General features: G+C 46.7%; 1 protein-coding gene across 8 annotated transcripts in view; it reads right to left on the bottom strand.

Moving 5' to 3' along the window:
• Window positions 1-15,815, bottom strand: part of CENPP (centromere protein P) — a 246,179-nt gene that overhangs the window by 52,769 nt on the left and 177,595 nt on the right. The gene's annotated exons all lie outside the window — the stretch shown is intronic.

The raw sequence follows: 15,815 nt of genomic DNA, 5'->3' as shown, positions 1-15,815 counted from the left end.
ATATATATATATATATATATATATATAAAATCCAATGCACAGCCGGCACACCATATGCAAGTAAATAAGTTTTGGTGCAATAACAGACCATACGATACCGGTTGCAACACGACATCAAGGGACAGCACGCAGGTAAGTAAATCATACATTTTCTATATTTGATAGAAGACACAAAAACCGACGTTTCGGTCCCCTTGAGGAAGGTCCCACTGGGGGGGGAGGACCGAAACGTCGGTTTTTGTGTCTTCTATCAAATATAGAAAATTTATGATTTACTTACCTGCGTGCTGTCCCTTGATGTCGTGTTGCAACCAGTATCGTATGGTCTATATATATATATATATATATATATATATATGCGCCAACATGCAATTCCAAAAAAACGCTTTGATTTATGCATAAACAACCCCCTGCTTCAGTATACAGTGTATATATAGCCAATAAAGAATATCACCTGTGAGCACATTCACATGTCTTAGGCCTTGCCCCCGCTGCCTACTACAGCGTCCGCTGTGGCGGACGCTGCGCGCACGAGAGCCCTCCCCTGCAATGGGGGGCCGCAGTGCTCGGGCGAGAGCTGCTCCTGCTCTCAATAGAATTGAGAGCAGGACTCGCGTCAAGCGATTATGCACGCCCCCCGGCGGTTCAGCCAATGAGGGCGAACCTGCCGGGTGACGTCATGGCCGCGCCCCCGTCACTCCCCCGCCACGCCCCCCCCCCCGATCTCTCCTCCTGCAGTGAGCTGCAGACCGGGGAATCGGCTGAACGCGCCGCCAATATCGCGGGCGCGCGTCACAGCGGTGTGACCGGGGCCTTAGCCAGGTCTGCACTCCTGCCTTTCAACCATCACCTAGCATACAGAGCTCCCACTGCAGCAAGGGATTCTGGGAAATGACATGCAAATGAGCACACAATGGGTCACCGTCTGCCTGGAAAATCCATTCACATGGAGCCCATTTAAGCTGATGTATCGCCGTTCACACAGCTTTTAAGCACAGCATGGGACTAGCAAAGCCAGTCAAACCACTCACAGACATGTTTTAACCTTGATGGGTATCATCAGTGTGAGGTTGGTTTATACTTGCTTTGCAATATTTCTAGGCTGGGTAGGTTTACCATATACATTTTAAGTTATGGTGGGCAAAAAAGGCGACAGAAAACCTCCACGGATGTTTTGTGTTGCCTTTTTCACCCACCATAACTTAAAATGTGTGTGTGTGTGTGTATGTGTATATATATATATATTTACATTTGCATATTTGCTTTGCTGTGGAGGGTTTTTGTCACTTTTTTGTACTCACCATAACATAACTCAGTATGGTAAACCCCATCCTTTAGCTTCTTTGCATAGCCAGTTAACCAACCCCACACTGATGAGACCCATCAAGGTCGAAACAGCTGTCTGTGGGTGCCTTGGCCCTTTGGCTTAGATCAAGGCGATATGAGTGCTCCTCTCGACCTGCACAGCTATGACCAAATGCAGTACTATCCTATCTGGGGTTTCAGTAGGAAAGGTCTGTGGCAAGCATTTGGCCCTCTAGCTCGTTGAGAGGTGGTGTCCAGGCCCCGGACCACAGAACCCCTGAGCCTTCGGGCTAAGGGGGGATGGCATTCGAACAACCAGCCCTTCGGGGCTGGGGTGCACCCGCACAACCCTCGCAAGAGGGGAGATGATGCGAACTCCCTTGCGGGCCTCGGGCCAGAGGGAGGAAGAGACGGATGTCCTGAATCCTAACGGAGGAAGGCATCAATGTCCCTGGAGACCTAGGCTTTTGGGCTGAAACCTTCAGGGAAACTGTGCACTGAGGGCGGGTCTGACTTCGGTTGGACAGTCCAAAGGCAAGCTCCCTATCCACTGAAGTGGACTGGGATCCGATGAGCGAGAGGGTGTACCCTCTCGGGAGGAAAAAAAAAAAAAAAAAAAAAAAGCTGTTTGTGGTCGGCCTTTTGGCTAAGATCAAGTGTAGGGTCTGTCCTGTGAAGGACAGACCTAAAAGGGTGCACTTGGTCCTCTGGTCATGGCCGGGAAGAGCGGATATGTAGCCCGGGCTATTTTATCATGGCACCCCAGGAGTGGTTAACCTGGTGGAGTCAAGTGTTGCCACACGCACTTCGACTTTTGCATGGATAAATTTGCACACCCCTACATTTTCTGCACTGGCACCCCTTATCGCCTTCCGCTGAGGGGTTCGCCACTATTTTTTTTACCCGCCAGGCTTCCGGGTCTGGCGTGCACTTGTGCACATTTTGTTGTTTCGTCTGAGCACTTCCTGCACTGCATTGCACAGCGCACTGGAGCACTCGCACCATGGATTGTGTTTTTTTTATTTTTGGGTTATCAGTCACCTAATTTTCTACGGAGAATACAAGACTGTGTGCTGGTCGGTGGTCGCCATTCCCTCGGGAGAAGACTGCGGTGGGCGAGTAGGCGTCAGCCGAAAGCCCTAAAGACTTGGACCCTCCTGCGGTGTCTGCTGCACTAGGAGGGAACAGGACGGACGTCAGATTCTTCAGATGACGACGTCGGTGTAACATCAGGACTTTTCCTGGCCCTCGTGGCTGAAGAGGACTGACCATGTCATGGACTTGCAGCTCTCCGGAGCCTATAGTCACAAGTTTTGCGCACCTGGTCTCACTTGACCACGAGCACGGTTTTTGAGGTGGAATCACTTTTTCACCACCCGGGCTACAAAAAAAAAAAAAAAAAAAGCTGTCTGTGGGTGGGTTTTCTGGCTATGCACCTTAACCCTAGCTGTGCTCAAAACTGTGACCATGCAGCAAGCTTAAGCCTATAGGGAACCATGTTAAATGGTTTATGAAGCAAAAAGTGCCACTGTGTGCTCATTTGCATGTCATTTCCCAGAATCCCTTGCTGCAGTAGAAATACTGTGTGCTGGGTGATAATGGTGAAAGGCGGGGTTGCAGACCTGCCTAAGACATGCAGATGAGCATACAGTTGTATTTACACACACATATATATATATATATATATATATATATATATATATATATATATATATATATAAAAATACCACTTTATTTTTAGTGGAAATCCTCCTAAGTTGGGCTTGGCAGTTTCTGGAAGAAAAACAAGAGGAAAGGAAAGTTACAACCTGTGCTCTAGGGTCTGAGAACAGTTCTCTTTTAGAGGTACAGTGCCATGGTTATTTGCCTGTGGTTCAGTAATGCATAATGTGAGCACTGCATCCTGGAATAACAATTTAAGTAAAAAAAAAAAAAAGAAAAGAAAAAAGATGAAAATGTTGGCCTGTGTGAGAATAACAGCGATTCTTCCAGCTCGGGGTATTTGGTTTCATAGTTCAGCATTGCTGTGTTTAGTCTCTGAATGATGGAGGTGTGGAAAATTAGTGAATGTTTGGTTTCATAGTTCAGCATTGCTGTGTTTAGTCTCTGAATGATGGAGGTGTGGAAAATTAGTGAATGCAAAATGCCAAGGTCTGGATTCATCTAACATTCAAGAGGAAGCGAGCTTCATTCCAGTAGGACCTATATATAGCAGATCTGGGCTGTGTGATACACATCATTAGCAAACAGGATAATACAGTCTCAGACTATTAGCTCAACAAGAAGTCTATTGCCTTCTGCCTATCTCTCCTCTCCAAAGTATTGTGAAAGTGTCTGCCTATCTCTCCTCTCCAAAGTATTGTGAAAGCGGAGACTACCCTGCTGGATAAAAATGAGCAGTATATTTTAACCCCATCACAGAAAGCAAGCCGCCAAGCACACAAGGGTTCAACAATATTTAGCAGCAATGAATGTCTGAACCACCTGTTTCGTCCTGCTTCTCAGTTTCTGATGTTACATTTAAGATGTACTTTCCACATTACTATTGCATCAGGTATTGCGTATCTGCCAGTACAAATTAGCATGTTAGCCCTTAAACTTTATACAGGTACTGTAATGTCAAAGGAAAACTTTCTGTTTTTCTCTAATTTGTAGCTATTGCATATTCTAAAAACAGCTGCACCCACCAAGCTGGGAAAGATGCATTTTTTTTTTTAATAGACAAAGCTTTTTCTTAAAGGTTGTTTTGGACAAGATAACCAGCATTGCTGTGGACAGAGAGACTAAATGGCAGACGATTAGACTTCTCGTGCCCACATGTTCTCTGGAAGACCTTTCATAGTAATAAAATGTTACGCCGTACTATACTTTGTAATATTTATAGGCAATTATTTCCTTTAAGACTTACCTAAGGGGTAGATTTTTTTTAGGATGCGATACCTTCTTTTTTTTCCCCTCAACTTAAATTTTATATTGTTTTTTTTTCCAGCAGAGATATACAGAAAATAAAAATTATTATCTTGGTTTATGGAGGCAATCTGGAGGAACATCCAGTCCTGCCTCAAGGCCCCCTACTACGGAACCTAATTCTTCCCATACACTCAGTTTTATAGCTTGGGTTATCTGGGGATCTAAAGTGGGTTACTGGCAAGAGGAGAATTTCGGCACCCATTTTTAAGGCCGGTCATTGCCAACCTCTTTTTAGGGCAGTTAAGTCTTTTACATTGAGCTTTTACACTTTAAGTGACAATGTGAGTTTGGTTTAACAACAATGACACAGACGAAAACCGGGCCCTAAGATACCCCACTGTCCAGCTATTGAGATTGTCACCTGATGGCTGTTCTGGGAACAGGGACAGGACAGAGGCAGGGACACCCCCCTCCCCCACCACAAAAAGAAGGAATTGGGAAAAACTGAGAAGAAAAAAAAAGAGTGAGCATGTATATTACTCTAGAGACACAATCCTAATGTTCAACTGCCCTTGGGAACAAAATTGTGGGGTGGGGTGGGAAGGGAGGGGACACACACACACACAAAAAGAACCAGGGCAGCTGTGTCATCAAGGACACAGATATGGTTGGGCGTAGTGGCCAAGACTTAGATGACATGTCTACCCAGGCTCCCACCCGGAGAATTCTCATGTCTCTAAGCCTGCTGTAAGGGCGAGGCTAACTTATGCTCTTACCTAGAGTGTAAACTTCAAATATGAACCATTTAAAACCTTAAATTAACTTGAACCAGAAATCATAAAGCAACAATTCAACATACCAAACTTCTACAATTGCTCTATTTAAGCTAAACTTTCGGGATATTCCAGATCGGGAGACATCTCACAACCCACGCCTGGGCAAATAGCATTACTCCGCTCTTAACAAGGCCAGATCTGTCCAGGAGACCTTACATCGATCACAAATACAAGGGTAATGGGGATATTGGGCCAGTTAACCCGTGTAAGCTTGAGCTCTACATTCGTGCTATGATATGCTGAGCTCAGGGGTAAATACTATAAGGGGGGATATTATGGTCACTCTCTGGCCTCACCAACTCACCTCTGCCTTAATATTCCTCCGCGCCCCCCCCCCCCGAACCCTCAAGGTACCGTACGGAGACACAAGATTAGAGTTCCGATTTAGAGACCAGATAGGTCGGAGGTCACAGAGCCTCTGCCACGAGAGGTAAGCCCAGGATCCTCAAAGCCTCCACTCCTCTGATGTGATCACCAGAACTTTGTGCTCCCAGTTAGATCCGACACTGAGAAAGAAGTTCATAGGCAGCTTGAAAAAATTTAAGTAAACAAGACACCTGGGTCCGATGGAATACATCCAAGAGTTCTCAAGGAGTTAAGTTCAGTAATAGCCAAACCATTCCACTTATTATTCAAGGACTCCATTTCCACAGGCTCAGTACTACAAGATTGGCGTAAAGCAGATGTGGTGCCTATATTTAAAAAGGGAGCTACAGTAGATCACAACCGGGAATTACAGACCTGTAAGCCTGACTTCAATCGTGGGGAAACTACTTGAAGGTTTAATACAGAATAATATTCAGGAATATCTCATGGAAAACAAAATTATTTGTAATAGTCAGCATGGATTTATGTAGGATAGATCTTGCCAAACTAACCTTATTTGTTTGTTTGAGGAGGTACTGTAAATAGGAATTTAGACCAGAGTAATGCAGTTGATGTGGTCTACTTAGATTTTGCAAAGGCTTTTGATACGGTTTCACACAAGAGGTTGGTGTACAAAATAAAACAAATTGGACTCAGTTAAAATATATGCACCTGAATTGAAAACTGGTTGAAGGACAGACAACAGAGGGTTGTCATAAATTGAGCTTTTTCAGGTTGGGCTAAGGTCAGGATTGGAGTACCTCAGGGATCGGTACTGGGACACCTGCTTTTTAACTTGTTTATTAATGACCTTGAAGTTGGCATCGAGAGCAAAGTCTCCATCTTTGCTGATGACACCAAATTGTGTAAGGTAATAGAATCAGAGCAGGATGTAATTTCTCTTCAGAAGGACTTGGAGAGACTGGAAACTTGGGCAGGTAAATGGCAGATGAGGTTTAATAGGATTTTATTGTATGTCTTTATTTAAATGGTGCCAAAAGTGTACTCAGCGCTTCACAAAGAATACAGTACAGGAATTATAATAATATAAAAAGCGCAGCAAAGTCATACAATAGGAAAGGAAATCCCTGCCCGAAGAGCTTACAAACTAAGTGGTATGATGGGATGCTTACAGAGACAGCAGGTGAGGGAATAAGTGCTGTACATGGCAGGGCTTGGCCACAATGGGTGATAGGAGTGACTGCGGGAGAATAACCATGAGTGCAGGCTATTGGGATGCTTGATTTGTGAAGTGAGTTTTAAGGTTAGTCCGTATTAAATTAGAAGGATAACACCTGTAGCCAGATCCCCCTTCTTACCCTGCGACCCCCATCACCCCCGTTGTCAGGATCAATGGCGGGTGCTGCCGGAGGCAAGCGGCAGACCAGACGGCCATTCCGGAGGATGGGGGCCGAGCAGGGAGCGCTCCGGCGCGCTGAGGATCTCCGGTGGCTCCCGAGCAGGGCACCGCCATGCCGCGCCGGTTCGCGCATGCGCAGTAAGCCCCCGGCGGCCCGACAGAGAAGCGCATGCGCAGAAGGTACTTCAGAGGTAGGGAGAAGTCGCGCGAGGGCAGGAATACGAAGGAAAAGGTTGAGGCAGCCCCAGAGAGATCGCGCAGGCGCAGGACAGCCGAGAGAAAGCCCGCTAAGCTGTCGCCTATTAGGGAAGGCTCTAGGCAGGGACTACGAGTCCCATGAGCCTCTGCGCGCCCCACGTGATGCCAGGGAGCCAATAGGGCTTAGGAGCTTCCTAAAAGCAAGTGGATACAATTCGCGCACTGAGCCCACGCTAGGCAGTCAGAGCCAGGAGCAGCCCAGGGAAGGAGGTAGGGTACAGGAGTAAGGGACTCCCTGTACTAGGCCAGCACCCCCAGGGCCCGAGATAGCTCTGACTACTCCATTAGAGTGAGTGTTGCCAGGGACAGCCCTAGGTTAGGGACCCTGTCACTTACGTTAGGCAGTTGGAGTCAGGGAGCTGTGAGGGAAGGAAGGGTGCGGGGAGTGAGTGCAGCTCCTGCACCCAGATAGGTACCCACACCCCAGGTAGGCCCCAACTCCCCACAAGGTTAGTGGGTAATTGATTAGGGACGGCCCAAGATAGGGACGCTGCCCTTAGTGTTAGTGTGCTGTCTGGTCAGGGTCACGGCTGTCAGTGCCGTGAGGTCTGACAGGCAGACACAGTGTTGTGTAGCACGTTGGCTGCACACATCCAGTGGGTCACAGCTTGTTGCTGCAGGCGCTGGGATCAGTTAAGTAATAGTCAGGACTGGGAAGAGTTAGGGGAGTGGGGCAGGTTATTAACCCCTGTAGGCCCCTACGAGTTTCCCCCTAAGCCATCAAGGTTGCTGTGCTGTAGGGACGGCCTATAGTACAGTATTGTCCATGTAGTTAGTGAAGTCAGTTAGGGACTCAGCGTGCGCTGCCTCCGTGTATTGAGGTGGGCGCAATTCATCGTTGCGGCTGCAGTAGTCCTTCGGGTGGGATCGTCCTGGAGGTGGTTCCGGTGTTCTTCGGTCGCCGGATCCTTTGCGAAGCCAGTTGGAGATCCGAGCACGGGAGTGCTCGGGCAGGTACTATTAAGTCAACAAGTGCACCAACGGGCCCTTAGTTTAATAGTGATTGCGCAGTCACCCACGTTCTCTCCAAGAGTACGGGACATTGGGTGGGGATTCTCGGGACACTGGGTGGGATCACCTGGTGTTGGGGAAGCGTCCTGCGCGACGCAGTAAGTGTCTCCTCTAGAGAGGGACACAGGTTATTATGGTATTGCCGTGATATGTTGCCTTGCATGTTAGTAAAGTCACTAGTTATTATACATCACTGTGTATTGGTTATTTGTATGTGTCCTGCGAGGAACCACTCCCCCTATGGTGGGAGCCATCGCAGGTGGAGGTGCTGTATTGAGTAAGTGGTTACCCATAGTATTATAATTGCCCCAGGTTCCCCGTGGTGGAAGCTCAGCCCTCCTGTGAGCCAACAGGTAACGCACCACACACACCTGGTAACACTATATGTTTCTCCGCACCCACAGTATAACCTGCGATTTTGGAACCCGTTACATTTGGAGGCGCTGCTGAGAGAGACCTGGGGTGCCCTGTTCCATTTTTTTTTTAAATCGTCCAATTCCTATTTTTTTCACAATGTTTGTAAAGTCCGGACACGAGGTCCTTGCCTGGGCTTTGAGGCAGTATATGGAACCTGGTGAGGTGGTGGCGGTAGGAGGCCTTCCCGCAACTATACCCGCGGTTGGGGTCCAGTCTTATATGCGTAGAATTCCTGGGTGGCCGTGTGCATGTGTCTTAGATGAAGAACAGGATTCCACGTCCACATGGAAAACCATACATTTTGTGGCAATCCCCACTAAGGATATATGCCTGGCAGAGGCACCGTCCGCACTGTTTATGCCCGGGGGCCCGTCTGAGGGGTACCCCCTAGTTTACGCAGACCCAGTAAAATGGCGTCTCCCGCCAAAACAGGAGAGCGCACGTGCTGCTGACTGCCAGTCTGCACAGGAAAGTATTGCAACAATCTGTCCGGGTTTGGCGCGAAAATCAGAATCCCTCCCCTGTGATGTGAGTGACTCCGCGCAGACCCAGAGCCCCTCCCTTGTAGGATTTGCCCTTCCTTCACATTTCACCAGGGGGAGCAAGCCCTGGGATTTGCAACCATATGTTGATGCAGTAATAGACTCTTTCTTCTCTGAGGATGAGATGAGGTATGAGGATGAGAGAGACTGTCAGGACATACACCCCAATGTGTATGTAGCCTGGCGAGCGCCAGGGATAGATGCCTTATGTTAATGTGCCCCTGCTTGCAAGAAGCCTATGACGAGGGAGCCGACATGTCCCAGTTACCGCTAGACTTCAAGTCGACTGAGGTAGGCGGAGAACCGGGTGTACAGTGCTTTAGTCCCACCTGTGACTGTCATAGAGGTGCACTGGCGTGGGAGCCCGAATGTGAATGCTGCGGTGTGCGGTACTTGAAGCCTATTACACCCCAGGCTACGGAGCCAGTTGAGGAAGAAGCGGGGAAGCCTGACCCCCCTGCAAAAGTGAGTGACAGGGGAAGAGATGGCAGGGCGGCGTGGGTGAGAGCAGGTGTGTATGTCTGAGTTAATACAGCTAAATGTAAGGTTATGCATTTGGGAAACAAGAACAAACAGGCGACATACAAATTAAATGGGGATAAGGATTTAGGAGTGCTTGTAGACAGCAGGTTTAGCAATAGTGCCCAAAGTCATGCAGTAGCTGCAAAGGCAAACAAGATCATATCTTGCATTAAACGGGCAATGGATGGAAGGGAAGTAAACATAATTATGCCCCTTGATAAAGCATTAGTAAGACCACACCTTGAATATGGAGTACAATTTTGGGCACCACTCCTTAGAAAAGACATTATGGAACTAGAGAGAGTGCAGAGGAGAGCCAAAAAAATAATAAAGGGGATGGACAATCGAACTTCTGAGGAGAGGCTAGCTAAATTAGATATATTTACATTAGAAAAGAGGCGTCTAAGAGGGGATATGTTAACTATATACAAATATATTTGTGGACAGTACAAGGAGCTTTCAAAAGAACTATTCATCCCAAGGGAAGATCAAAGGACTCAGAGGCATCATTTAAGGTAGGAGGAAAGGAGATTTCACCAGCAACAAAGGAAATGGTTCTTTACAGTGTAACGCCTGTTCGTGTCTGGTCTGACCCACCCAATCTCACATTGGCCCCTGTGGTCTATCCAGCCCCGTTACATGTCTGTGTATGGTGGTGCACCTGTAGGCAACAGGACTCCTGAGTCTCCCGCTTGATGGTATTGGGGGATGTCAAGTCAGACAGGTAGCTGAGGTAGTGGGTGAGAGTCCTACTTACATCACGTGCAGCGCCTCCACCTCATCAGGATCTATGCGTACGCAGGTAGATGGTCCTGATGAGGAACTCCTTCTTGGTGGTGAGGGCCCCTGGAGAGTAGTTGCAAACTCACACCATGGGGTTCTCGTTGAGCAAGCCATTTTTATTGTGCGTGGTGATAAGGGCCAGCTGCCCCTCACAGTCATTGTCTCAGCCGCACATTGTTCCGTGATTCCCTTTAAAAGGTACGCCCTCCCAATGGAGTGGGATTCCCTCTCCCCGCAGGGAGATCACCCCTGTGCCAGGTCCCTGGACACAGTTGGCCTTCTCTGGCTGGATACAGAGGGGTGCCACTAGTTACTGCACTAGTGGGCACCTTTGAACTTGCTGCTTCACCTTCACCTTGAACATCCATCCGCAGCAACCACACGCTGCAACCTTTCACACTAACTTTAGGCAGTGCAGTGCCTTATATACCTCAGCAGGCAGGCGCATCTCTGAGGTCACTAATAATGGACTCAGAACATGTAGCCACTCCCATCCATACATAGGGCACCTCACCAGGGTGTGAGGGCAAACCTTCATGATTACTGCTGGCATTCCTGTAACTTATCAGGTTTTACTGCCAGCAGGAGAGATGACTGTAGGCATTGCTAGGCATGACTACAACAGTAAGGGCAGTTACAATGGAATCCATTACCCATGGAGACTGTGATGGCAGATACAAGAGATTTGTTACAAAAAAAGTTGGACATCTTTTTAGAAAGGAACTGTATACAAGGATATACCAAATAAGTATAAACATGGGAAGAATGTTGATCCAGGGAATAAGATTCTTGTAAGATGTTTGCCTTAAGTAAACAAGCCACAGCTAATGGCCCCAGCTAGGTAAACATAGACAAGGTCTTCAGATACAAATCCAAATGATGCAAAAAGCAGAAAGCAGCGCACTGCCCAGGAACACAGGTGTATCAAAAAATATGAAAAAGTATTTATTGTCAGTCAGACATAACAAACAAGGAGGTAACAACCCTCCAACGCTTTTCACACAAAGGTGCTTTATTAATGAGTAAGGTATAGTACATAAGGGAACCCTTTTATACCCCATCACACTTGTGTACTATACCTTACTCCTTGATAAAGCATATTTTTCATATTTTTATTTTTAGTGGTAACTGATATCACCCAACACGTGTTTCCACTGTAATGTCTTCCTCAGGGGCTAATCTGATTAGTGTTGAAAGACTTTACAGTGGAAACACTAAAGGAGCCCTTGTTGATGACATCTGGAGTGGAGGACAACTTTAACCAGCCCAGTACCTGCTGTGACGGCCGTGGAGCGGATGCTGCTTGCTGTGAATATTTTGTCTGACCCTGTGACCCAGTGTGGTCTGAATGCTGTCAAACAAAGGCACTTATGTAAGTGGAATACTTTATGTTTTTAACATTAAAAACAGTACTATACTATTTTGCTTTTCCCCTCTTTTTGTATATGGAATTTCCCCCTCTCTATGTGGATCTGGAGTACCTGTCTGGAGACATAAGTTGGTAACTTTGAATAACCACAACGCTCTGATTTCACGTTAAACACGTGAGTGCAAATTTTATAGAACTTCCAGCATTGAAGCTAATTTGCTGAAGTAGACAATATTGCACAATTTGGTGTTTTTACTCTCTCTTACATGTCCTGATGTGATTTGCGCACCTGTTTCTCCTTCGTTTGCTGATTGAATTTGGTTTGAATTCTACGTCAGGAACTGCACTAATTAAAGATAGTATATCATCTGTGTTACCTTTGATTTGTTGTGATATCATTTGCGCTTGATTTTTCCTTGCATATTTTTTGATACACCTGTGTCCCTGGGCAGTGCGCTGCTTTGTGCTTTTAGCATCATTTGGATCGTTTGGACTATATCTAGCGGCTGGACACGCCCTAAGGAATACAGTGGACTCTAGGAGTGGGTAAGATCTTCAAGATATATTTCTATGCTATGGATCTTCATCACTACTACCATTTGGGGTGAGTTTCGGACTTTATTACATTGATTTCCAATGAGGTACAGCGAAGTGTTAATATATCATTTATCTGTGGCCTTCAGGATATCTACCTATGTACAAGTTCCAATCCTCTCACCCAGTAGGTTACACACTCCCCCATGACTTTCCACCGTCTTCATATTACTGATGAATTTACATGAGAATTCCAGGACTATTGGAGCACCCTTTACCTCCCTATATTTAAAAGATAACAAGCTAGAAAAGACACGTACACCTTAATTCTAGTTTTTACCAGTAATAATGCTGACAATTCTACTTTCTGTTATGTACCAGAAACGTCTTTGTGAATGCCTATAAAAAGCTGCTTGTAAGCATTAATAAATTAGAAGTGAGGAAAAAGAACTGCCTTGTGTCTGAATATTCATTTCTCTGAACGTTCGTGTGTCTATTTGCTGGGACCTTGTGAACTCAGGGGCGTTGGCCAAATTCTCCCCGGGCTGAGCATATTCATGCAGTGCTGACCAAGAGAAAACTCTGTCTCCTTCAGCAAGTAAAGCGGGTAACATACTGCTGTATCACCAATACAGAAACCAAATAGGGAATATTATTCCATCAGAGAGCAAATATGTTACCACCATAAGAGGTGTTACTCGATTAAATAATATGGATCAGTGCCCCGGCTACCTTTGTAATGCAGATTGTTGCTACTTAGAAGGAAGAGGATTGTGTTAGGTCAGGGCTGGCCAACTCCAGTCCTCAAGGGCCCCCAATAGGTAAGGTTTTCAGGATATCCCTGCTTCAGCACAGGTGGATTAATCAAAGACTGTCCCTTGAGGACTGGAGTTGGCCACCTCTGTGTTAGGTAAACAAAAGTAGGTACCATTTGGTGATGCAGACACTGGCCTCTATTGTGAGGCAGTATGCAAAAGAAAGTGCCAGAACAGCCTCTTGTGTCACCTTCCCCCCCCCCCCCATGTATAAATTAATAGATTGTAAGTGCTTAAGGGTAGAGATTCACTGTTCAATGTGTGTCCTGGAAGCATTTTATGAAGGTAAATGGAAAACAATTGAATAGGTCAGAGAGTCACATATATTTATAGAATGTGCAAGTGATTTAATTAGTTTGATCTTTGGTGGAAATGTTTGGAAGTGATGTGCGGATACAATGGAAAACTCCCAAAATCAGGACGTAAATAATTCAGTGGCACAGTGTTGTAATGTTACATTGCTGAATCCCATGTGTCCTCCCTGTGCTGTTCTGATTCTTTGTCAGCAGTTTTTACAGAGTCTGTGACTGTAAAGAACAAAACAGGAAAAGTCCATGTGATTTAAGGCTGCAGACCAAGCAATATACTGTACTACATGTGTTACAGATGTTAACTATGATGGGTGAAAGATGCACTTACATTTTCCTCTCAATCAAATCACCGCCTGTGCTTTTTCTTTGTCTCTGTCTTTAACACCTTCCAAGCAACTCCTTTACTTGGGGTGAGGCTTTTTGTATAATAGGAGAATTTTCATAAAAACAAACTGATTGCATATATTCAGTTTTAATTAAAGGAGTTGCTTACTTGTAAGATGTTAAAGCTGCAGACCAAGCCATATCCTATGTGTGTATTTAAAAAAAAAAAAAAATCAGTTCTGTACTATGAGAAAATACTTGTAGCATTTAAAGAAAAGAATAAACCCAACAACTCTGAATTACATTTTTAATGTATTATAATGTAAAATGCCTTCCTCTTCTGAAACAGGCTCTGGCACACCCCTTTTTGAGCTCTGCCCTCTCTCTAGCAGTGCACCAACTGTATCTAGTGACTGCCTGGTCACATGGTCTTTCCCATATATCTTTGCATCTTTGGTCCTCTTCTGCTGCACTGACAGCCATTTAGTGAACCCCCAAGCAGAATCTTCATCTATTGATCACAGGGGAACGGTTCGATTGGCAAATTCGCTTATGTTTGAATGTGCATTGCTATAACAATATTATACGATTTTCTCGCAAATCATTGGATTCATGCGCCTAAAATGTGCACCGATTGCACTGATTTATTTATATTGCAGAACATCTAACAAGCCAATAAATAAGCTCGTACGTCATAACATATGCCATTGGAAGAAAATGAGTGGCTGGAAAGGAGTGGTTAAGTAAGATGCTTTGTGTAAAGCTGCAGTGACATTATGAAAATGTAAATTAAGATGCATTTAAACGCTAGCATGCTAACAATCCAGCAATCGCAAAGCTGGTTAGAAAAGATCTGAAATTGCTAGCACCGGACTTACAAAATCCCTAAGTGATCCCTCTGTACGGACGTTTTCCAGTAGCAGGCTAAGGCCCTGCTGCACGCGCCCACATGGCAAGCTTGCTTGGCGTCGGCGCGTGCAAGTCACTGCACCGCGATTTGTGGTCTGCAGTGAACTGTGTTGCGCGCTGGGGGGGATGTTGCCAAATGGGTTGGCTGGGCAGGGGCAATGATGAGGGGGGCGGGACAATGACGAGGGGGGCGGGACAATGACGAGGGGGGCGGGGCAATGACGAGGGGGGTGGGGCAATGACGGGGGTGGGGCAATGACGAGGGGGGGCGGGGCAATGACGAGGGGGGCGCGGCCATGTCGTGTGTCAGGGAGGAGGGGAATCTGGTTTATGTTCATTCCGCCCACAACACATACAGCTCCCAGCAAATACTATTTAAGGCATTGAAATAAATAATAAAGTTTGTTCCCACATCATGCTAATGGTTCTGGACCTCTTGCTGAAGAACATCCTTTTCCAGCAGCACGTTTTTAACACAAGCCGGGAGTGTGCCGGGACCTGGCCCCGCCCCCCGCGCTCTGCGTCCCCCCGCACCCACCCACCCCACCCACACACACACTTCTCCCCCTACCTTTTGGAGGGAGGGGGGAGAGGGAGGGAGAGCCATGCACAGACTTCCCTCACAAGCCGCCTCCCTCCCGTAGCTCCTTCCTCCTCCCCTCATTCGCTGACGCGTGCACCACGTGATGCGTCAGCACTGCAAAATACAAGGAGCAGGTAGCTCTGGCAGGCTGACGCGTCACAGCACGTAGCCAGCTGTGCAGTGAGGAGGTCTGGGACCGGCTCGGGAGATTGTGAGTAGCGCGCACGCCGCCGGACGCAGCGGGGCCTCGGCCTTAGGACCATTATGCCATTTCCCCAGCACTGGCCACTGCTTCAATAAGGCTCATGTTTCTGTATCTCAAGAGGCAGAAAATGGGGCCGCTTTGACAACAGGCTGTATGTAACACATGGGTGGGCAATTTCAGTCCTCAAGGGCCACCAACAGGTCAGGTTTTCAGGATATCCTGCTTCAGCACAGGTGGATCAATCATAATGACGGAGCCACTGATTGAGCCACCTGTGCTGAAGCAGGGATATTCGGAAAACTTGACCTGTTAGTGGCCCTTGAGGACTGAAGTTGGCCGCCCCTGCTGTAATACATGCAATATGTGCAAATTCTAAGCCTTTCAACTCTGTTTGGCGCATAAAGAATTTTGGTAATGGATGGTTACCAAACTCTTGCAGTGCATTATTACCATCC

Source organism: Ascaphus truei, chromosome 17 (assembly GCF_040206685.1).
Source record: "Ascaphus truei isolate aAscTru1 chromosome 17, aAscTru1.hap1, whole genome shotgun sequence".
NCBI lineage: Eukaryota > Metazoa > Chordata > Amphibia > Anura > Ascaphidae > Ascaphus > Ascaphus truei.
This window is presented reverse-complemented; position numbering and strand designations above follow the sequence as displayed.